The sequence below is a fragment of the Monodon monoceros genome, unplaced genomic scaffold (genome assembly GCF_005190385.1).
Source record: "Monodon monoceros isolate NGI ecotype Baffin Bay Population unplaced genomic scaffold, NGI_Narwhal_1 Super_Scaffold_14, whole genome shotgun sequence".
NCBI lineage: Eukaryota > Metazoa > Chordata > Mammalia > Artiodactyla > Monodontidae > Monodon > Monodon monoceros.
The window spans coordinates 72,649,171-72,674,535 of record NW_021703770.1 but is presented as its reverse complement, the minus strand read 5'-3'; positions in this window follow the sequence as shown (position 1 = coordinate 72,674,535).

Here is a 25,365-nt window from a genome sequence, read left to right as displayed (position 1 = left end):
GTCTTGGGTCATGTCAGACACTAAGCAGGTGCACGTGCTGTGTGTGCAAGTTTGTTTCTCTTCCTTGAACTTTAAACATCTATGTCTTAGCCTATGAGTCTAACTGAGAGGATTTTCAGAGTAGAAGGAAGTTCTAGACTCACTGGTACTTTTTCTTCAGCTTGTGGAAATAGCTATATTTAACTTTGATGAAAATTGGGTTTTTTTTCTTCTTAAAATAAGAGCCCATCTTTCTGTCATTGGAACTGAGCTCAGAAGACGTTGGCTTCCATGAGACTGCGGTAGTCAGAGGGCTGAGCATATGCATGCTCTTATCCTGTTCTTTCAGCTGACTCCTTCTGCATATTTTTTTTGTCAAGCCTCATGATATTTCTGTCTCACATTCTGTGTCTGTGGTGCCCACTGATAGCTTCTCGAGAGGGCTTAATCTGTAGACTCTGAAAGGGTCCCTGAGAGCTATTCAACTACGAGGAACAAAGAATGCATTTCGTTAAGAAGAGAAAGAATTTTTTAACATGCTTAACTTAAAACAGTCTTCTAATTTTTTCTTTGCATTTCATTCAGGTTGAAATAAGAAGCGTTGGTAAGATATATACGGATAGGACATGATGGAACCGAGTGGAGCTTACAGAGGGTAATGTTTTTTATTTTGTACTTCGTAGTTATTCCATTATGAAAAGAAATAAGCAGGATTATTAAAGCAATGAGAAAGATAACATATTTCTCTAGTTGTGCAAAATGTGAACAAAATTTTGTAGATATTACACTTCAAATACCTATGGTTCATCTTCGAGAGTTTTTTAAAAGTAGCATTTTAATTGTATTTGCAAAGGCAATGTGCGTTCATGGGAGATCTGAAGAATACAGTGAAGTATAAGAATGAAAGTAAGCAGTTATTCATTGATCATCAGGTGACCACTGGAGTGGTTCTTTTTCTTCAAATCCTTTTTCTATGAGTCTCTCTCACGAACTCTGTCTCCCTAAACACACAGACACACACACACCCCTAAACACGTAGATGTTATATGTATGGAAGAATATATATTGTCTATGTACGCTTACACATATCTTGCCCTTTTATGAAACTGAATCATGCTATGTGTGCACTTTGGAATCCTACCTCAGCAGTAACAATAGTAGCGATACCAATAATCGTAAGTGTGTGCTGAGTGCTTAGCATGTACCAGCTGCCTTACAAATGCTATCATATTCCTGTTGCCTAACGGCTACTCTTTGGTTTAGGTGCCATTGACATTCCTATTTTACAGATGAGAAAACTGAGGCTCAATAAAGTTAAATAATTGGAAATAAAGTAATTTTAACCAAAGTCACTTAAAAATGGTTTTACTGTATTTTGGGCTCTGGGGACTGAGCTCTTAAGCACCATCATGGGCCTCAAGTTTGTCTTCAGAAATAGAGAGCAGTTAAATTCTTAGAAGCCATGAGATTTCTGTATGGAAGCAGTAATTATTGTAGGGTCAGATAACATGGTTTGAATCATAGAACATCTCTGCTTTCTAGCTTTAAATGCCGAGTCTGTCACTGATCCCTTTACAGGAATGTTATGATACGTTATTTAAAATTTTTTAAGGTTTAAAACTTTGAAAACCACTGACAGAATCTAGAAAATTTATCATTTTTCCATTTAAAAGTTTCTTGGCCTTATCTGTGATTTTTAACCTTGTGTGTTGGGTCATATAATGAAAGTAAACGAGAAAATGTTAAATTTGCTGAAATGTTTATTGTAGCATTTCTTAGCACATAACTAATACTATAATGAAAACTGGCATTCTTACCATATAGGAGCAGGTAAATATGTTCCAGTGAGTTAGGCAAGAAGTATTTTCCGAGCACCTAATATATGACTTGCGTTGTGCTAAATGCTGGTGAGAACGGGAGAAAACCATATGGAGGCTTTAAAGTTTTTCTAGCCAGAAGCTTTGAATGGTTTCAAAGCAGAGACAGAAAGTGACCTTTTAAGAAGAAGATGAGAAACCCATAGAACCTGCAAAATTTAGCAAAATTACCAATTCTGTACTTGTGAATTACTGGGAAAGACAAGTCAGAACATCTCAGAAAAGACCTGCCCGTTTGTCAAGTTGGCCTGTAGTTACTAGCATGACTTGTGCTTTCTCTGGGGCCCTGGAATGAGAAGGGTGTTCAGGGTTACGGCAACATCACTGCGCAATGATCCTCCAGCTGGAGGGGAAAGCATCCCTGGGCAGGGGGCAGGGGCGCTGAGGGGAGGCAGGACTCCAACCCTGGCCAGGCCTCTGCACGCACAAGATGCTCCCACTAAATAGTTCCGTGGTGAAACACTGAGTTTTCATTCCTCTCTTGGAGATCTGCAATGCATGTTGATATGGCTAAGGCTCTGAGATGCCCTGGAGTAAAAAAAATCTCACAGCATTTCCAAACTAAATTCACCATCAGACCATATTTTGCAGGTAGAATCTATTAACATCCCTTGAAATGAATATAGAGTATCATGCATTACTATAGAGGTTTGAGGTATTTGGGGGCCAATCGAGGGAAAACACATGACCACAAGAACAGCAGCAGTAGCACACCCGAGCTTATTGTGTGAGGCCTCGCCAGGTTTGCACATGGGTGTGTCCCTCATAGCAGGAGTCTGTTCCTCAGAAAGGGCAGAGGGCACAGGAGCTCCCGGGGAGAGGAAGATCTGGGGAGGGGGGTTTATACGTCTAGATGATGTCTCTCAGCAGCACAGTGGGGCGTCTCTGTGTCCCCGAGCTCCAAAGGACAGCAGATTGGGGCCTTATAACTGCAAGGCCCTATTTTCTCAAGGTAAGAGCTGTTGGGTGAGGTTTTTGTGGGGTATGCAAAGCAGGCAGACTGTAAATTGCTACAGTTTTGCTTGTTGGAGCTTTTTTTTTTTCTTTTTATTGTGGAGAAAATCATTTGGGCTGTTTTAAAGTTATAAAATTTGAGTTTGCTGCCAGTGGGTTTTTGAGCTAATGGGTCTGTGTCTGCAGTGAAGAAATAATCAACCTATGGGCCAGTATACAGAGGTTACCTTTGACTCATTTATATAACAATTCCACACTGGGAAATGTGACAAGTTTATATGAATCCAATCATAGTTAATAATATGTAGGGGTTTATAATTTATATGATTTGGAAAATGACTAGCTAATGTCTAATCCACTCTTTTGAGCTCTCCAGGCCTATGGAGAGCTCTAGGAGAGGTAATCAAAATGATCCCAAGGGACCATCTTTAACCTGGAAACAGCGCGGTGAATTATTGGGTTGCGATGGTATATCCAAGAGAAAATGATGGACTCACCACAGGTCTGGCTTAGCCATTGCAGTGATACAAAATTAGAGTCAACCGTGGTTTCTGCTTTCAGTCTGCGTGGAGAAAGAAGACCCAGTAGCAAACATGCACAGAGTAGGGGGCAGTTAAATGCTGAATTGCATGTTCAGGCCCTAGTCGCAGTAGGTTTCCATTAAGAGGTACCCGTGTGCCCTAGAGGAACTGGGAAGGTTTGTGGACAAGGAGGTGTGAACAAGGGCAGAGCAGGGAGACGCGGGGAGAGGAAGGCTGCTCGGAGATGGCCTGCTTCAGTTATCAGTGCTGCACATACGTTATCATGAAATATTATATAATTACGTGCGTAAAATGACTTGTCCCCCCACGAGGGAGAGTGAAGCTGAAGTAGTTTCCTCGTGTTTGAACAGTACTTTAATAGCCTAGAGTTTGTCAGACACAATTTGCTTGAGCTTGTTTAGGTACAGTGGATAAATGCATTGACTTAAGGACCTTCCATCACCACGTCTTGCATTCCTAGAAATGAATCTGTGTCTGTGACCAACATCTTCTGTTGATAATTACCCTCCAGCCATTATATCCTTTCTCAGTATTTCACAACTACACGGGAAGTTCATGTCTGTGCAATAACAAGCTTTAGTCATCTCTGTGCCTTGCCCAGAGGAGCAATGCAGTGATGTTTACATCTTCTCCATATTTTTCTTAATCAATATTTCCCTTTTCTTCCAGGACACCCCCCCGCACCGCGGCTTTTTTTTTTTTTTAACTAGGACTAGCATAGTCCTACTTAAATTAGCTCTACATTTTAGGACAGAGCAGGACCAAGATAATTTCCCTTTTATATTTCAATATACCTGGGTGGGAGGAAGAGAGCAACAGATCTCTCCGTTCTGGACTTCGTTGCTCAAGTTAATAGTAGCGCAGCCACATAAAGTTGTGTATAATTGCACTCACACTCCAAGTACTCCAACAGGTTGTGCTGGAGCCCCCATGATGTAGAAGGGGTTCTGCCAGGAGTTCGAGCGTGCCAGCATGACTAAGACGCAGCTCTTGTCTTCGATGAGTTCATTCCACAGTTAATCCGACTATAAACCAGGTTGTGGTTTAGTTCTCCTCAGAGTTTTAATTTTAATAGTCATATATCCAAGGCAATGCCTGTCTCACTACATCTTTCTTCCAAAAGATTTATTGAAGGAGCTAATTGATTTCTGCCGTTCTCTCAAGTTCTGAGCAGAAATGGTGGGTAACCTGACTGAGGTGTTATAACCTCAGTGTTGAATTCTGATGTGTTAATTCAGGCCTTGTAAGTAGTACTTTGTGGCTGTTCCAGTTAGCTATTTTTGGGACATGTATGCACTCGGTTGAACTTTCTTAAAGTAATCCAGGAATTTTAGGTTTCTAAGAAAGCAGGAGTGAGTTTTTACGGTAATATGTTCTTGTAAAACGACTAATTTTTGCTGCTGTAAATCAGTAGGGGGAGCTCAGCAGATGAACTTTAGTTTCTACTGAAGCCATTCCTAAAATTCTTTCTATTCATTCAGAAAATTAAAACAAATGCTGAAGATTTCATATGATAAAGACACTGCTGTTCCTTAAGCGTTTTATTTAGTTGTTTGTTTTAAAGGGGAAATGAATGTATGTTTCCATGAAAAAATATTTTTGGAAACTCACCCTTTTATTCCTCACACCTATGCCAACAGAAGATGGCTTTGAACCTTAATATCTCTGTATTTTTTTTTCTCAGCCATACTGACCTTTTGTAGTACTCACATCTGGCAACTTTGTCTCAGAGCTAAAGCAACAGTCAGGGCTTCTGGTTTTTTCAGTAGAGAAGTATACTGAGGATGCTCTGGTCTGAGAGCCAAAAGGAAATACTGTTTCCAAAAAAAGAACGGTGGGTTCTATATAGATCAAAGGCTACCTTTTGTGGACTGAGAAAAATCTGTAAAGTCTGCCATTATTGGGATATGTGCTGTGAGGGTTTTTCCCCCACTGATAACGATGAACTGTTCACAGCCAACAGTTTCTTGCGATGAGCAACGAGAACACTTACCGGACATTACTGTCTGGGGGAACCAGTGCTTCTGACACGTGTTTGTTGGAATTATTCCTAGTATCCCGAGCTGAAATGGGTGAAAACATGCTCTTTTGCTTAGCATTTAGATTTTCAGGAGGGAATACCTGCCGCATTTCGTGACGCTCTGGCAGTGTGGGGTCTAGTGGTAGATTTTTATGTCATTCAGAGTTTGAGAGTTTTCCTTGATCATACTTTAGGTACCGCTTTGGAGGTCTGACTTGCTATTTCAGTCACAGTAATAACACATTAATACAATTGTGCTAGCTAGCTTCCAAAATACTGATATAAATTATTAATCCAAGGCACTGAATTGATTCCAGGTAACCGATAGCTTGGAGCCCAAATAAAATGGCTCTAACTGAACACTGTCATATAGTAATTAACTTTGAATATTGAACAAAGGAGGGGTGCAGTCCAAGATGGGGCACAGGAAGATCCTAGACTCACCTCCTCTCACAGACACACCACATCTCCAGCTGCCTTTCAGAGGAACAATTCCCTCTGAAAAAACCCTGAAAACTAGCTGAACTGCTCCTCCACAACAAAGGATAAAAGGGCACATCAGGCCGGATAGGAGAGGCAGAGATGCAGGTAGCCAACAACCCTACCCCCAGCGTGGCATCCCTCGATAGGGATGGACTCAGCAGTCCGGAGCTTCTCCCAGAGGAGCTTCTCCTAGACCTGCACGGGAGAGATGAGTCCCCAAGGCATCTGGCTTAGGAAACAAACAGGACTGGTTCTCCTTTCAAAGGGCTTACATGTGATCTCTTTTGCCCGGGACCCAGCACAAAAGCAGCAGTTTGAAAAGCACCTAGGCTATATGTGAGGGGGATTCATTTGCTAATCTTAAAGCATCTACTGGAGGGGCAGGGGACGACTGGGACTCTCCAGGGACAATGGTGCTGATGGACACGGTTTTTGAACTCTCCCTCTACCCTGCTGGCATAGGCAGGAGTGTGCAGACATGGCACCTTCCTGATCCCCAGCTGAGGCCTGCAGGGACAAGTGGTCATGGCACTATCCTGCTGCCTCGAAGAAGCAGGCAAACACAGGGGGTTGTGTCACTCTTACCACTCGCGGTTGGGGCTGGTGAACACACACACACACACACACACACACACACACACACACACACATCACAGCATCCTCCTGATTCTTTGCTAAAGTGGATGGGCACCCACAGACTAGGTATTTTCCTGCTGCCTTGCTGAAGCCGGGAGTGTATCCCTCCCCCTGTGCTCTCCAGCTGCCTTGCTGGAGCTGGCAGGTACATGCATTCCACAAGGAGGACAGCCCTTGATTACCTGGCCCTGGCGGCCAAGGGTGTTGCATTCCTGCACTCCACAGGATTGTAACAACTGGAAAGACGGTTCTTGGGAGGCTCCACTCCCAGGGCACTGCCCGGACAGCAGACTGAAACAGCCCCCCAGCTCTTCCTGTGAAAGAGGCCTGTTTACTGGTTCAGGAGCTTCAGCCCGAGGGACAGGCTTCAGGTCTGTGCACATCCAGAGGCTGCAGACGTGCTCTCAGGGAGCATAAGCAGGGAGACACCATCCTTGCTAAGTCCTTTGGCCTCACTACACTGTGACAATACCTCCCAGAAAGGAGCTTGTACACTCAGCCAGGGGATACTTCATGCTCTCCTGGTCTGGAGGCCAGCAGGAGTTATGATTGTGACCCAGTTGGACTAAATATATTTGCATACTTTAAAAGCTGCTGCCTCAGGGTTTGGCTTCCAATCACCTAAAACTAGGTGCTAAATGAGATCACTCCACCTGGAACACTGACACGTCTTGGCATACCCTCAACAACAGGGACCATGAATAAACCAGGCTACTTAGACAATCACACAGGATTGAGAGACAACCAAGAGCTAGGGCGAGCTCGAACAATAAGGTCGATCACCTACACAAGGCCACTCCTTCAAGACTGGAAAGGTAGCTCTTTCACCTAATACATAGACAAAAACACAGAGAATCAAGCAAAATGAGGAAGCAGGAATATGTTCTAAATGAAAGAACAAGATAAAAAGAAGAAGACCTTAATGAAATGGAGATCAGTAACCTACCTAATAAAAAATTCAAAGTAATGGTCAAAAACATGCTCACTGAGCTTGGAAAAAGAATTGATGAACACGGTGAGAGCTTCAATAAAGAGACAGAAAACATAAGAAAGTATCGAACAGAAGTCACAGCGCTTAAGGATACAATAATTGAACTAAAAAATGCATTAAAGGGGTTCAACAGCAGGTTGGATGAGGTAAAAAAATGAATCAGTGAGTTGGCAGACAAAGCAATGAAACTCACTCAAACAGAGAGGCAAAAAGAAAAAAGAATTTTAAGAAGTGAAGATAGCCGGATGTATGGGACAACATCAAGCAGGATAGCATTAACATTATAGGGGTCCCAGAAGAAGAGGGAAAAAGGGACAGAATACTTATTTGAAGAAATAGTGGTTGAAAACTACTCTAACCTGGGGAAGGAAACAGACGTTCAGGTCCGGGAAGACCGAGAGTTCCAAATAAGATGAACCCAAAGAGATCCACACCAAGATACACTATAATTAAAATGTCAAAAGTTAAAGATAGTGAGAAAATCTTAAAAGCAATGAGAGAAAAACAACTTGTTATGCACAAGGGAAATCCCATAAGGCTATCAACAGATATTTCAGCAGAAATTTTTTGGGCCAGAAGGGAGTGACATGATATATTCAAAGTGCTGAAAGGAAAAAAAACTTCCAACCAAGAATATCTGGCAAAGTTATTCAGAATAGAAAGAGAGATAGAGTTTTCCAGACACAAAAACTAAAGGAGTTCATCACCACTAAACTGGCTTTATAAGAAATGTTAAAGGGCTATCTTTAAGCTGAAAACAAATGACACTAGTTAATAACAAGAAAACATATGAAAGTAAAATCTCACTGGTAAAGGTAAATATATAATAAAGACAGTGGGTTAATCACTGATAAAGCTAGTATGAATGTTGAAAGACCTAAGTTGTAAAATTAACGAAAACTACAGTAATTAAGGGGTATATAAAATTAAAATGTGACATTAAAATGTCACATAAAATGTCGAGTGGGGGAGTAAAAATGTAGAGTTTTGAAGTGAGTTCAAATTTCAGTTGCGAACTAGCTAAAAATAGACTATTATATACATAGGATGTTATATGTGAACATCACAGTAACCACAAAGCAAAAACCTATAGGGGAAACACAAAAGAAAATGAGAAAGGAATCTAAATACAATACTAAAGAAAGTCATCCAACCATAAGGAAAGACAAAAAAGAGAGAAAGGAACAAAGAGGAACTACAAAAATAGCCAGAAAACAATTAACAAAATGGCAATAAGTACATACCTATCAATAATTACTTTAAATGTAAATGGACTAAATTCTCTAATCAGAAGACACAGAGTGGCTGAAAAGGTAAAAAACCAAGACTCATTTATATGCTGCGTACAAGAGATTCATTTCAGATATTAGGACACACACAGACTGAAAGTGAAGGTATGGAAAAAGATAGTCCACGCAAAAGAAATGAAAAGAAAGTTGAGGTACCTGTATTCATAACAGACAGAACAGACTTTAAAACAAAGATTGTAAGACAAGGAAGTGCATTATATAATAATAAAGTGTTCAATTCACCGAGAAGATATAACGCTTGTAAATATATGTCTACCCAAAATAGGAGCACCAAAATATATAAAGCAAATATTAAGACCTGAAGGGAGAAACTGACAGCAGTGCAGTAATAGTAGGGACTTTAACACTCCACGTACACCAGTGGGTAAATCATCCAGGCAGAAAATCAAGAAGGAAAAGTCGGCCTTAAGTGACACATTAGTTCAGATAGACTTTATAAATGTGCACAGAACATTCTACCCAAAATCAGCAGCATACACATTCCTCTCAAGTGCACATGGGACATTCTCTAGGGTAGATCACACGTTAGTCCACAAAACAAGTCTCAATAAATTTAAGAATGAAATCATATCAAGCATTTTTTTCCAACCACAATGGTATGAAGCAAGAAATCTGATAAAGAGACAAAGCCTGGAGAGTTTTGGAGGCTTGGCTGAGTCACGCAGAGTTAGTAGCCTTCAAGGCCAGAGCCCCCCTCCTCCTGACCCTTGGCCCGGTACTCTCTCCAAGTGTCTGGGCTGTCTCTGTAGCGTGTGCTACACGTGACTTGGATAAATTGGCTCACTTGGAATAGGAACTCTCTGGAAACTTCTTGATTCTTCTGAGCCTTTGAATTGAAATGAGATGTAGGTTTTCGTGTATTTGTTATTATTTTAAAATTAGTACTACTTGATGTGACTACTCTAGGCAGTCTTGAGATTAGCTAAACTAGGTAAGAGATTGCTTTATTTATTTTTTGAAGTTTTAAGGCATCTTGTAAATATTTCCAGGTCCTTTTCATTTTCAGTTACTTCTTCACTTCAGGATTCTAGAAAGAACCACAAAAGAGAAAGAGCAAATTCTGAAATGCAGTAAGAAAAATGTTTGTGTCTGAGGATTTTCTAGTTCAATGAATAGCAGGCAGCACCACCTTCCTCTTCTCACAAAATCTCCAGTCAAATGTTTAATCTCAAAAGACTCCAGAAGTTTATAGAAACGTTCTAAAAGTTGTGCCAGTTCATTTGAACCAAAGATAAATTCATGCATTTAATAGTTCCTCAGTCAGTTGCAATTACCATACTTGATCCTCTTTGTATAGTCCTTGTAACAAATAGAGTATTATCATAAGGAACAGACCGGAAATAAGGAGACTTAGAAGCAGGCTTTGACTTTGTATCTGATTTGCAACAATGCTTGGAGTGTTCTCTGAGAACATGTTTAAGCCTTACTCTCTTTTCATTTTTCCAACTCCAGAAAGAAAGCACCAATACTGGCACTAGTACTTGCACCTCCGTCCCTATTACCAGATCTTGTAGCACACCATAAACACTTTAAGTGCCCAACAAATGTGTTGGTGACTGGTTGCCTTTGTTATTCATATTTTTTAAGAATCGTCGGACAAATTGAATACATAATAAGAGTAGAAGTACTTTTTTGTTTTATATTTACAACAAAGGTTTGTGATATTTCAGAGTAGGATTCCTCAAAGTATTTTCCTCAACTTTTCTCATCCTAATACATTCTGTATTTTATATCCAGCGTCCAGCAGACAACTAGCCTCAAGAATGTGTTTGTTGACTTTGACTATATATCGTTTCTCTTCCAAGAAAAGATCAGATTGAATTTAGGATTAAATAATACACGTGAAGAGTGTTTCATAAAACAAAGTAGAATAGAAATATAGGTGGTGGTAATTGTTGTTGGTTAGTAACTGCATTTAGTCTGAGTCCTCACAGGCAGGAAATGAAGATGTGAGCCTGAGCCAGGGAGGAGGCCTTTACATCATTTTAAACTTTAAGCATCACATACAGTAAAAACGTCACCCTTGCCAATAAAATACTAATCATGAAATATCCTCCTATGTCATACATAAAAGAACAGCTTTTTTTTTTTTTTTTTTAAAGCTTTCATTTGTCTTTTTGAAAAAGCTATTTGCTTTTTCAGAGCATTTGCTCATGGTGTAAAAATGCCCATTTATAATTAAAATTAATGATTGAAAGATCAAAAATCTCTCCATAGATACAGCAAGTCCAGATTAGAGGAATTCTCATACAATGATTTTTTATTGTAGCGTGGCCCATGGATCTGGGTTCCGTCTGTATGAACTCCCAGGTGATTAATTTCCTTGTTTCTCTCCCCTTTGCTTTGTCAGTAGTGAGATATACCTTGCTGACGTCCGTACTGGGCAACTGAAGCAAGCAGAAACGGAGGCCGTAGCATCCCTGTGTCTCTGTGGGACACTGTGTCTCAGAGGTAAGACTCTGGTCTAAGACGGCTGTACAAATCCAGCATGCCAGTAAAACTTCAAAGAGGACAGGTGTGTCTGCACAGATAACCTTCCCATGTTCTTAGCAATCTCTCCAAAGGTGGCCATACGTGATTGAAAGTTGACAAGGGCTTGACACCCTTCAAGTTTTTGTTTTAGAACATCTTCAGCACAAGTTTTCCTGACCCGACTTCCTAATGTGCTTTGTTTTAGAAGTTTTGCTTGAAAGAAAAATGGGACACACTATACTAGCAATGAATAATAGAACAAAGAAAAAGACATTAAAAATTAGTGAGGGTGTAAGTAAAAGAAAAAAATGAGATTATATCAGGGAAAAATATATGTGAACATACCCTGTCAGGACTGGGAAGTACAAAGCCTTATTCTAAAAGGTCGAGTCATAGAAGGGCCATTATAGGATATTTCTCAGAATAATGCAACACCCTTTCTTTAAGACATCTTGAACGGAGCCAAATACATTATTCTCACGCCTTAAAGCCCTTCATATTCCCTTTTGTCCTTTATATACACGTATGAGTCTTTCTATGTAGTTGATGTTTGAGGAGTTGCAGTGATGTATGTAATCAACCCAGTTAATTTTTAATGTTATTTTGTTGTGTATAGAAAAAAAAAGTACAATTTGGGGTCTGAGATTAAGAATAGGGATTATCTAAAGCATGAGTACATTTTTAAGAAAGAAGACTCCCGAACTAGTTTGAGAGTGCTGTTTTTCAAACTGTTTTGTACTTGTAGTTTATGAAATATTTTGAAACATCAGAGCTCTTAAAGCTCACCTAAAGCTTTTATTTGTCACTGCACGTAACACAGCTTTCATCACAGTGAGGGAAAACAGCAAAATTATGCCTCGTTTTTGCTGTTAAAAGTGAATTATTAATTTTGAGCAGAAACAAAGTTTTAGATGCCATGATATTATTATTAATATTACACCAAGTGATCAGTGAAGCTATCCTGGCTTTCATTCCCAGACGCTTTGACCCTCCCACTTGGTGGTGCTTGGTGAAGGCACCGTCTCTCCTGGCCGCCTGCTGGTGGCTCGGCCCGCGCGGCATGGTGCGGGATTACCAACTAAGGTTTTGCAAGTGAAACGTCTGCATGGTGAATCGTCTTCAGTTCATCATTGTGTACAGCACCTCCCAGAGAGTGGGAAGGGTGTATTATAGATTGAAAACAATCTATCTATCTATCTATATATATATACTGGACACGAAGTATAATTGCGACCAGTGTATAAAAAGAGTAAACGGTGCAGGTTTAGTGGCATGTTCTGTAGTTTAGAGTCAGAGATGTAACTGCTTTTCTTCCCTAGTTCATTTTAGAGTTCTCTGTTATCTTCCTCAGTGGATGGAATGTAATGGAAATGCCAAATGGTTTCAAGAGTTCTGCTGCAAGAAACTGTGGCAACGATCTTGTAGTTAATTGCCAGGATGATTCCACACGAACCACAGCTCACATCCTTAGCCACATCCTTCCCATTCTGATCATTTGTGACGTCAGGCAGGAACACATAAGGAAAAGGCTATTCATTTTTCTAAACCGAAGGGCCGGCACTGTCCTAATGTCTCTCCATGGGTTTACCTCTTCTGCTCATGTCCTCCCTATTTGCCCCTCAGAGGTGACCCTGTAGCCCTTTCTGTCCATGTCCTTAGGGCCTTGGGCTGGTTGTTGTCGTTTTCTCTACAAAGTGTACAGCTGTGTAATCAACAGGCAGCCGCACACATAATAGACCTAGTTTAATTCTGTCTTCAAAACTAAAGATACTTTAAGAAAAAAGAGGAAACAGGAGAGCTGGTTCAGGCAATCTTTCTTGACCTTGAGGTATCCTCATTCAGATTTGCTTTGAAGCAGAACGTGAAGACCAGGGTAGTTGATCTGGGAGGGGATCCCAGTGTGACCTGAAGAGAATGGAGAAAAGCCCGAGAAGAGACAGTACTGAGCTGTGGCTACTGGGACTCCTTGCTAGAGAATTTCAGAGAAACCCTGTGGACACCCCTCAACACTGCCCCACCGGCGAAACCCTCAGGAGAAGAAGCAGTGAGGTGTAGGGGTGTGAGATGGAGAGCTGTCAGCATGCCTGCACTATGGACCCACAAATGGCCCCAAGGACAAGGCTGGGGCCCAGTCGTGTCTACCACCACAGGTGACGTGTATCAGGAAATGTCCCTTTTGAAGCACACTGGGGGTGCAGGAGAGTGACAGCGAGACTGTGCAGGGACACCAGGAACACACACAGTCACAATTTGGTGACCAAAATATCACAGGACTAGTGATGGTTTTGGTTTGGCCTAAACAAGAGAAGATTTCCATCAACAACGCGGAACCAACAGTTGATGCCAGGTAGTGTGTCTTCAAATATGAAATTGAAATGTACTCTCGTACCCTGCAGGCAGCTGTTTAGACAGCCTGTGCCACAAGAAAATACAAGTGATACTGGATTTGCACTTTTACCGCAAAGTAGTGAAACCGTAGTTAATATTCACTTCTGGGAACGTCTCAGACTTAATTAAATTCCTGACCCTTTCCTCAGATGATCTTCAGGTGGTCTGTTCTCAGCAGGAGTCTGTGAGGAAGTGACGTGTGAGTTCTTTCTCTTCCAACCAGCGTAGCACCTACGTTAGGTCCTGCGTCTCTGGAAACCTCAGTGAGTTTTTGACATGATAAAATGAAGGTTCCAAGATGCTCTTTCACAACAAACCCGACGATGTGCTTCACATTATTTACAGAAGAAGGTGTTTGAGAAGGTTTATTGGGGAGAGAAAGGAGGGAGAGAAGGAAGGAAGGAAGGAAAGAGGGGAGGGAGGGAGAGAAAGGAATTTGTTCCCCTGTGCCTCAAGGAGAATCAGCATTCATGGAAAGTAAATATGCTATCAGGCCCCGCGGTCCAGCCTGACCATCTAGCAAACTGCGTCCCGGGGGCAGGAATCTAAGCAAGAGAAGAGTGCCAAACTGGAGGCCTTTGTGTTAGGGTTTGTTTCTTTGTTACACTGGACACGACCACAGTGGAGGAAATAAAACTCCAGGAGAGAAAAAAGCATAGCCAGAGATACATCTTTAATAGATAAAAAAGTAGTTTGCTTATTTTTCTTTCCTTACCACCCCGTTGGATGCTAACTGTAGTAGCATCTCTGCCGAAGTATTGTGCTGCTCTCGGCACCCCTCGGGCTGTTATTATTGCCCCCATTCGTCTTGTGCTGGACTCACGCTATCTCTGTGGGGTTTTCTCTGCCTCCGGCACCGGGTGGATACGTTTCAAGTGGAAGCAGTGTCGCCTGGAAAGCTGCAGAAGGCGCTGTGGCGCTGTGAGGCCAGTGACAAGTCTCAGGGCTGCTGCTGCAAGTTGGTGGGGGCCAGGGAGCCAGGGCTGCGTCCGCGTCCACCTTCTCCTGTGAAAGGTAGTGCGGTCCCCGTGCCGCCTCAGAAGATGGAACTGCAGTGTGTGTGCAGTGTGAGTGCGTGTGTGTGTTTAGGTGCATGGGTTTGTGTCATTTCCTCAGTATTCCACATCACGCAGCACTCATCAGGTGTTTCAGTAAATAGTCTATTGCTAAGCATTGTAGGGAAATCTTATCTTGTAATTTTTCTTATTATTTCATCTCGCTCTAAGTCACAAAAGGACCAAAAGTTTCACACTGGAAATTACTGCCTACAACGTGAGAATATTTGTTTAAACATTGGTCCCTTTACATTACTAAAATGGCAGCGTTCTAACAATTTCATATCGAATTAAGCAAGGAGACTTTTAGAGGGAACTCTCAGAACATGAGAAAGACAAAGATGGAAACCTAGATAACTCGGGCTTTCCCGCAGGCCTCATAAGGAACAGACCGCAAGCACCTCCCTCCATTTCTGATCTGACCCTACAGCCTTGAGGTTAAGCTTTGCTCTCTAGATCCCTTCCTTTCTCAGGAAAACCCAGCTTCAAGCTGGCCAGGGCCAGGAGGGGACCCAGACCCAAGACAGGACAGGTTTCTCCATGAAAACCCAATCTACTGTGGACATGGAGTGAGAATCCTGGAGTGCTTTTCTGAAATTGTGGACCCTCAGTGTTGGGGGCAGCCTTATCTTTCCAGATAAAGACAGATTATCTTTCCAAATAGATAATCAACCAGGAAATGAGGCACAGGAAAATTCAAGGGGGCAGATTTGGAGATGCCAAAGCCACTACAACTTTAATTACTAAGCGAAAAGCGGGTAAAAAACAATGAGTCAGTTCAACTAAAAATACTCACCATATACCACCAAAAACTACAAACACAGAGGTGATTGGCGGGGCTGCAGTGAATGGAGCAGTGAATGGCGCAGTGGGAACCAGGGCAGGCTCGCCCGCCTGTTCCTCGCCTGGCCTGGCGGGCGTTAATTGCAGTCGGTCGCTTTCTCAGAGTTCCCGCTGAATTCACCCCGCTTCCTCCGTTGCCACTTCCTTCACCCTGTCAGCGTCCTATGTCTCAGCCTGGGTCTGAGCCGTCCTCTGATCGTCCTGGTTCTTTCTGCGCCCCTCGACTCCGCTCATGGCCTCCACGCCGACTGTACTCTTGCTTATCATACTGATCTTCATTCGGACTCAAGCTTGTCTTTTCCTCTTTCATTCTTCCTTTGCTCTAGTGTGACTTTCATTCTCTAGCATAATATTGTATAGTTTTGCCCTAAATTTTTTCAAGAAAAAGCGTGGGGGGAGATCCTGTTCCTAAAGCAGTGTTTTAATTACATCATCCTCCTGTTCAAAAATCTGTATTAATCCCCATTGCCTACCAAAACCAAAACCAAACCTCATGATCTTTCCATTCAAGGCTTTATACCAACTGACTCCATTCCTTTCCTCTCCAGTCTGTTGCTGTAATTGTCCTCCTGCAGGATCTCAGTGAAGTCAGACCACCTGACTTCACCTCTTTGCTTCTGTCCCGCGGAGCCCGCTGTTCTTCACTCGGGTCGCCCTTCCTTGCTCTGCTCTGAGTGTCCTGACCCCGCCCACCCTTTAGTTCCCACTCAGAGTCCGCCCGCTCGCATGAGCGAATTGGCCCGATTAGCAACAGTGTCTCTCTCCTCCCGTGCTTACTCAGAGCTCAGCGCAGACGCCCCCGGCTGCTGAGTGGCAAGTGCGCTGAAGAGGCTTCAGCATCACAGCCCAGCCCACTCCCACCCCAGCACCGGGCCTCCTGGGGGCTGGGGGCAGCTGCATTTATTCCCCGCGGCAGAGGAGCTAGGGAGTGATTCATCTAGGGTTTTCTTTTCAGGTTCCTAGGTTCTGACAAACGTTATCACATTAACTCAGCTGATTTATTTAGTTTTATATTTGTTTTTATTTTTTATTGAAATACAGTTGATTTACAATGTTGTGTTAGTTTCAGGCTTACAGAAGGTGATTCAGTTATACATATATATAAATATATATTCTTCTTTTACATTCTCTTCCATTATAGGTTATTACAATTTATTGAGTAGAGTTCCCTGTGCTATACAGTAGGTCCTTATTGGTTATCTATTTTATATATAGCAGTGTGTATAATTTAATTCCAAACTCCTAATTTATCCCTCCTCCCCCCTCTCCCCTTTGGTAACTATGAGTTAGTTTGTTTTCTGTGTCTGTGAGTGTTTCTCTTTTGTGTGTAAGTTCATCTGTATCACTTTTTTAGATTCCACACGTGAGCGATATCATGTGCTATTTGTCTTTCTCTGGTTTACTTCACTTCGCGTGATAATCCCTAGGTCCATCCACGTTACAGCTGATTTCTTTCCAACGTGAAATCTCCCGGAGATAGTTTGGATTCGGTCATCACACTGCCGTGCCTGCACCACCGCCAGCCCCTCCCGCTCGCATCACCTCCTGCATCCCCTCAGCGTGTGTCTGTACTGTGCCAGCATGGCCTCGACTAGAAGGAAGACACCGAAGTAATAGCTTAACTTAGTTTCAATGGGTTGTAGCTGAAACAATTTTAATTATAAAATACGTTAAGCGACCAAATGTCATATAACAGGTACGCACTGTCCTGGCGTAACAAACGCTGCTCTGATGTTCTGCCCGTCGCGGTAGGTCCCGAAGAAACGGCAGCCGGTGCCCACTCACACAGCACCTGATGAAGAGAGTGAGCTGCAGCCCCCCTTCCCTCCCACCTGCAGACGCGGAGACAAGGCAGGTCCCACTTGCTTAGAGAAGCAGAAGAGCAGCGGCACCAGGGATAGCTCTCAGGCTGAGCCGACCCTTTCTACAACAGCAGCGGACTGCCCGGACCCTCTCGCGGCTGCCTCTGTGCCCCCAGAGCCTTCTCTCTGCGCGTGAAAGGTCCAGGACAGCTTTCCCCGAGGCAGGTGCCAGCCTAGAAGGCTGCGCCGACGGCTGAGGAGACGGGCGCTGGGGCGGGACCTGGACCACCTGCCTCCTGTCACACCTCGGGCGGCGGGGGGCGGAGGGGCCAAGCTGGGCTGCGGGGTGCGCTCGTTGTGGGAATGAGATCTGGGGCGCGGGCAGGAGAGGCGCACATCAGCGGGGGAAAGGAAGGGCAATCTCAGTCGTGCTCCCGGAAGCTTCCGCACGGACAAGAATGTACAGCACAGCTGAACTGAGGCAGAGAGAAAGCCCACCAACGTTTCGTTCCTTCCCTAACTTAAGGGGGGAAGAGGCTTGGCTGAAATACAAGGCCTGGCGACCGGGCGAGGACTCTTGTGCACCGCAGACGCCTCCTGCGAGGATTCGCATCTCCTCTTCAATTGAACACCCACGTCCTATGGCTTTATTTCTGTGCCTGAAGATTTTATTTTTCTGCCTTTTCTGCAAAAATAGAGTATACGGCACTGAATCTCTACCATTTACACATAAGATTTAGCTATTTGAGGTTTGGAGCAAGCAAAATTTGCATTTGCATGGGGCAGACATTCAACTGACTATGAATTGAGGTAAATATTCTTATTTACTCTTTGTATTAGTTGCCTATGAATGCTGTAACAAAACACTATACACTTGGTGGCTTAAAGCAGCAGAACTGTGTCCTCTGACAGTTCTGGAGGTCAGGAGGCTGAAATCCAGGTAGGCCCGGCCCTGAAGTCTCTGGGGTGCTCCCTTCTAGCGCCGCTGCTGGTTGGGTGCGGCCCGCAGTCCTTGGTGCTCCTGGGCTTGCAGCTGCCTCGCTCCAGCCTCTGCCTCTGTCGCCACAGCCTCTCCTCCTATTCTGAGGAGGACCCAGAGCTGAGGGCTGACCCTGCTCCAGTGTGATCTCATCCGAATCAGTTACATCTACAAAGAGCCGTTTCCACATGTGGCCGCGCTCTGAGGTTCTGAGCGCACGTGGATCTGGGGGGCACTGTTTAACCCAGTGCACTATTTGAGTGGACCCCCCAGTGTATTACACACTGCACGTTTATTAGCATTAAATTAGGCATCTCTAGACTTTTCTGTTTGTCATCAAACTTGTGGAATTGTGTACTCGTGCCTGTGTATGTGTGTGTGTGTGTGTGTGTAGACCTTTAATGAAATCATTTAAAAGAAGTTAGTATCTACCTTTAAATAGCAACAATCTCATTTATGAATATATTCATTAACCCACTTGACCTAGAAGAGTCTAGATTCGCACACAGTTAGTAGCAAAGTTCTTCAGCTTCAGGACGAGGCAGCTTCCCAGCGTCGCCTTCCATTCCTCCCGAGTGGCCTGGGAAGTGGCATTGACGTGAGTGGGTGCGAGCAGGTTATCTGAAATAAGGGCCTACTGTGGGCAGCTCTAAATGGGAGGAGACTTATGGATGAAGGAACTGAAAAGTTAAATACAGATAAATGATACCTAAAACAGCTGCCTGGCTGGACTTGTCAGGGCACAGCAGAACGACCAGCTTTGTCTTCACAAAAGCAAATCATGGTCAGATTCATGGTCAGATACGTGGGGTGAGCCCAAGGCGTTTTGCCCTAAGGAGGGAGGACGGGCAGCTGCACAGTTGTCCCCAGGGCTGACGTTGCAGCCAACACTTGTAAAGTGTTCTAGCCTCTCTGCTAGTCAGGAGGCTTTCCGAAGGTGAATGCCACCCCCGCCCCAGGCCACGCGCCCTCAGTGCCTTCCTACTACTGTTGGAAAGAGGGCCTGTTGCGCCATTAAGAGGACTCACCTCCCCGCAGGCCGGCGAGGCAAGCGTTCGAGCGGAGGCGGGTAGGACGGCCTCCCCCCGGCCCCCTCGGGATGCCTCTCTGTCCTGGAGGCGGCCTCGGCCACACCCTGGGGTCGCTGCCAGGCCAAGAGGCCGCAGACTCGGTTCCTCTGTGCTCCCGGGCGGTCCCAGTGCCCTTCTCCCAACCTGCGCTCGCCCCGCTGCTGCTCGGCCCCGGTGCCCGGAGCCTAGCGCGCCCTTACGGTGAATTTACTGTGAATTACCAAAAGGGATGTCCCTTCTGCCTGGAGCCTTCCCTGCAGCCTCGGGTTGGGCCAAGTGCCGCTTCCCGGTAAGCTTTTCCCAAAGCACATAACCCTAACCCGGTGCTTCCTATTCCTGTTTCTGTGTTTCTGTCTAGCCTGCCTCTTCCAACTCACGGAAGACTTTCCTCAAGGTCAGGTCCGTTGCTCTCCGTTTTTACTTACAGCCCCACCACGTTCCCTGGAGTAGAACAGGTTAAAATTGCATGTTCAACGGAACCGAAGGGCGTGTGTTCTTGAAGACACCTTAAACCCTAAGGGAAATCACATGAAAGAAGGGATTGGAAATTAGGACATGGAATCTAAAAGGTTTAAATATGTCTTAATCTCACTAAGAGGTGTAGACAAAATTATCACTGAATATTCATTTGTAAGTATTCATACAGTACCAAAGAGTGACTCTTGGAATTAGCACAGGAGTTAAGAAGTCTGCTGTGCCACTGGTTTAGATATTTAGGCAAAACACACTTTGTTAGAGCTACTCCAAGATATCTCAGTCTGGAAAAACTGAAGTTTATATATTTGTTTACTTTCAAAATAGTTCAGCCCATGTACAAGTGGTTTTATTTTCCCTTTCTGGGAAAGAGGGGGAAATGATAAATTACATAGATAAGAAAGGATGTTGAAATTTTGATAAAGTACAGAAATACAAAATACTATGTTTATAGGGAAGAGAGAATAATAAAAATTATCATGAGACAGCGAGCAGTCATGTAACCTCACTGATTTTTTTCTCCCGACAGAGACCACTTTAATCATTTCTTGCTATTCTGGGCATGTTATTTGTGCTGCTGCAGGCTCCTGTGCTCTTCTTTGTCAGTTTGAGCCATTCCTTGGTACGAAAGTGACAAGTGGTGTTGGTGGAAGCCGACAGAACGAGGTGCAGGGCTGCGTCTTGCTCATTTTGGGGATGGGGGTGGAGACACAGAGCCTTCTTACAAGCATTTAGGTTTCTCCTGCTGTTTGCAGGGTGAGTGAGTGGTTGCCATATCTGAAACGTATCTCAGACAAAATCTAATCTCTACCACCTTCTTATACCCCCTCTCCACCGAAAACAACCCACGTGTCTTAGGGCCACATCACACAAACACATTCCATGGCTGTCTACTTTAATCATGGAAGACTAGAGAAGTTTTGTTCGTCTCTGTATTTGTGTTTCCCAGCTGTCCCAGTGGGAGGGAGCTCCCTGGTGGCCTGGGGGTATTGAGGTGAGCTTTCGCTGCGGCTGCATAATGTCTCTGGTGTTCTCGGGCACTCGAGCTCCTGATGTTGGCGTTTTGATTCCATTCGTTTAATAGCACCACGCCTCCCTCCAGGCTCACTGCTCTCATACTCCCACCTGTTCACTGGCTTTGGGGGGATGTTCACATCCTGATGTAAAACGTGGTTCACAGCCCTCGACCGCTGGCCTTGGCTAGGTCACTCAGCTTCTTTTGCAGCACGTGATGGGGTAGAAATTGAAGGATGGGCGCAGACACGTGTGTAGGCAGGTAGATAGAGGCACATGCAGAAGAAACTACGTGTGCCCTACAAATGACTCTCATCGAAAGTAGCTAAAATCTATCCTGTTCTATTAGAAATGGTCCATGAGGAAAGATCTGATGGCAATGTAAAACTAATTTTTAAAAAAATCCCATAGAAATGATGGCCACTGAAGGGAATTAAGAGTTAACAGTTTTGATGATTTCAAGCGTATAAGAATCTAATCCTGGAGCCATCTAGAGGGAGTTATTTTTAGTAGATATCTAGTGCTCAGAGGTCTCTGTGGCTTTCAGGGCCAGAGCATTGCTTTAGTCCAGTAGTTTCTGAAAGAAGAGAAGTCAGAGAAGAGACATTCCATAGGTAGACTGAACAAAAGACAAGACTAGAGTATGATTTTTTAAATGTTAATTGGTCAGTCAATAAACCCTGGTTTGGTTGCAAGGATGAGAAATTCATTAAAGCTAATTTTAGAAATGGCAATTTTGAACGTGACTGTCATGGAATCCAGCTTTAAGAAATAAAGCTCAGGGTTTCCCTGGTGGCACAGTGGTTAAGAACCCGCCTGCCAATGCAGGGGACACAGGTTGAATCCCTCGCCCAGGAAGATCCCACATGCTGTGGAGCAGCTAAGCCCGCGCGCCACAACTACTGAGCCTGCGCTCTAGAGCCCGTGCTCTGCAACAAGAGAAGCCACTGCAATGAGAAGCCCGTGCACCTCAATGAAGAGTAGCCCCTGCTCGCCTCAACTAGAGAAAGCCCATGCACAGCAACGAAGACCCAACACAGCCAAAAATAAATTAAAAAAAAGAAAAAAAAAAGAAATAAAGCTCAACTTTGTAAACTAGAAAGTCACCAGTCAGCCCGTCACTCTCTTTGAATTTTCAAGATGTCTCTTCGTTGAAAATCTCCATTCTTCTCTCTGGAGATCAGCTTCTTCTGGAATGTTCTTCTCACCCATCTCTTTGGCTTGCAGCAGGCTCGGGTTCCGGAGTACCAGCTGGCCTTACCAGTACCAGTACCGTGAAGCCTCCTTGGGCAGCATTCTCGGATCACAGTTGCTGTATCTTTTAGGTCAAAATATTAAGAGAGAACATCTGATTAACTAATCTCCAGTCGGCTAGGATGGAAGGCAGGTCCTCTGGTACAAACCTTGCTCTCCAAGGCTTCTTTCTGGAACATCTGAAAAGGGGTTGGGGGACGGGGGATGACCGTCACCTGAATTACATTTGCTGTGACACCAACTACGTACGAGGTACTGTGTTTGGCAATGACAGAATATAATAGTAATGATATTTCTTGACCATTTATCACAGGTCAGATAGCAGGTGTCAGATGAGAAATTTAAATATGTATGTTGAATCCTGCATCCTTATGCTGTAGGTATGATTATTACCTATACTTTACAAATGAGGAAACTTGAGGCTTAGAGAGGTTAAGAACATGGGCCGGGCAGTCTGACTCCACGCCATTCCCGAGCCTATGTTCTTACACACAAAGGTGACCTCCTTTGTCCTGGCCTGTGAAGGAAGCTATGCAGCCAGTCATCTAGCTGCAAAGATGGACGCGTAAACCAAAGCAAAGCAAGATGGCATAATTAGGGGCTAAATCAATGCATAAAATAATGCTGTGTTATTAGATTCTAGAGGGGGGAGAGAAAGGACACTGTGAGCTGAGAGGTCAGAAGGAAATGAGGTCTCTCCTCGCCTTGAGGCTTTAAAGTGTAAACATATTAATTAAGGGTGCAGGGAAGAGCGGTCCTGACAGCTGAGTAGAATGTGTGAGCTCACAGATCTCCTGTCAACCCCACCTGTTAGCATCCTCCAGTGATTTCCAGGCCAGCGTGGTTGAATTAGTCCCACAGCTCGGCCTCTGAACTCCTTGGCGTTCTCGCCCCCCTCCAGTGACCCCCGTGGCCCCCCGACTGCTCCACTGCACCCCCGCCTCGTCTTGCCCGCAGCCTCCTGTGCCTCGGCCCTGCAGCATCTGCTCTCCGTGCCTTCACCTGTGCTCTCCCTCCCTGCCGCGCCCTCCTGACCTCTGGCTTCCTGTCAAGCACCTGTTCACCGTCCAGATTCCAGCTGCATCGGCACCTCTTCGTTGGAATGTGTCTGTTCTTCCCCACTCTGGGCATTCGGAGGTGGCCAGTCCCCTTTCCTGCTCCTATAACACCTGGAAGCATTTCTCACATCACGTATGGCGCTTTGCACAGTCACACCTTTGCACGTTCATCTCTCCTCTTATACTGAGCTTGTCTCTCTTGTTCTTGCATCTTCAGCACTTAGCAGAGGGCCTGGCACACACAAGGGTCTTCCTGAACGTCTGTTGCCTGGGTGGATGGATGGAAGGCGTGTGGGATAACCGTAACTGTGGTTACCGTGGGGTAATGGTAACATTCAGGTACCACTTAGTAGGACAGGCAGTGTTTCCACAAGGCTGTCCCTTTCAGCTTCATCACAGCTCTGAGGCAGGTAATCTAGTCAAGGAGACTGAGCTTCCAGAGGGTAACGTTACAAGGCCAGGGAGTACTGAAGCTGGGTTTTCTGAGCTCAGCCTTCTTCTGCACAAGTTGCTTCTAACGTGGAAGTTGGTTTGTTTAGAGGGAAGCTGCCAGGATGTGCTGTTACTCCCCGAAAGCACATTTCCCAAAGTGGGAATATTTGCCCTGAATTTTAAGGTAATGTGATTCTTTTTGGAGATGCCAAGGAAAAGCTACTAAAGGAAGCTATGTGAAAGCAAGATAGAGTCGCCACTCAGGATGTACTAAAATGGTGGCACCTACCTTTCTGTGCCAGATTCCTTGAGACCAAGGGGTGGCCACTCTCCGCCCGAGCCCGGGGTCAGACTCAGAGTCTCAGGCCCGCCCTTGGCCTCATCACAGCCCCGTCATGAACAGCGACCCGCTGGGGGCCCGGCTGCATTTATCAGTGTTAGTGCTTGAGGACTGAGAGGCAGATGGTCGGTCTGCAGGTCTAGCAGTTCAGACGTTTCATTCTTCAAGCCACAGTTACGGTATAATTTTCCCACAGTGATGAGTACACAGTAGATTGGATTGTGTTTGACTTTCTAAAAAGATACTCCTATAATTACCTTTTAACTTTCAAAATTAATGCAGAATCAAACTTATTGTAAAAATAGAGAAAAACAAAAATTGATTTTCTCTCCTGTTTTCTTCTCTCTCTCTCTCTCTCTTTTTTTTCTTTTCCTCAGACGGCTTCCCTTTATGTCTCAGGGCATAATTCATTCAGAAATCGAACTTTATCTACAAGGTGAGGATTAATGACAGCTTCAGTAGAAGAAAGTACAACATGATTTTGGCACAACTGACAGCCAGGACATCCCCAGGTGCCCCCAGGATGTCCCCTTAGGTAGCTTACCCTTCACGTCAGATTTCCAGCTATTCCTCATGGTGAAAATAGAAGCATGCGTAAAGTGTGTCTTGGCAATGCAAATGCCCTCCTGTAAGTTAAAAATCAACCCAAGGATTTGCTCCCATTTAAGAGTTAAAGTCACACTTTTTTTTCCTCCCACTTATAATGTCATCAGACAGATCTATCATTAACTGCACTTTGCTTTTATTTTTTCAGAAATGCAAATAAATCATCCAGCTAAAATACAAGAGGAAGCAAATGATAAGTGTTATTGCCACCCTTTGTCTTTTTAATTATCTGAAATAATTTATTTCTGTTTTAAGATTACCTGCCTTGTACAATTTTTAATATATTCTTATTGAGTTTAAACTATTGATTAAAAATACTTAAAATGAATCTAGAAACAGGTATTAAATTATAGCTTGATTTATAAAGAAACGAGCATAAGTAACTTTAGCCACAAAAGCTTTTTCCCTTCAATAATTTAAATGTATGGGGGAAATAATTATTTTTCAAAGGATTAATTTCTATTAATATACTTTTTTTAACCACTAACTTTGCATATTGGTTTCTCAGTTTTATTTTTAAGTCCTTTGAGATTAGCTTTTGCTATTAGACCCTCTTAAAATCAACTTGCAACTGTGGTATTAATATGTTTACACTTTAAAGCTGATCTGAGTGAGGTAAATACGGATTCCTAGTATGCATGTCAAGTCAACAAACGTCTGTGCTTTCAACAATGTTTGTACTGTGTGTGGGAATTTGAAACCAGGCTAGGTTTAGTGCTAGCATTATTATATTCATAAAGTCCCGTACCGACTAGAATGGCTGCTGAGATAGGGATGTCCCGTACC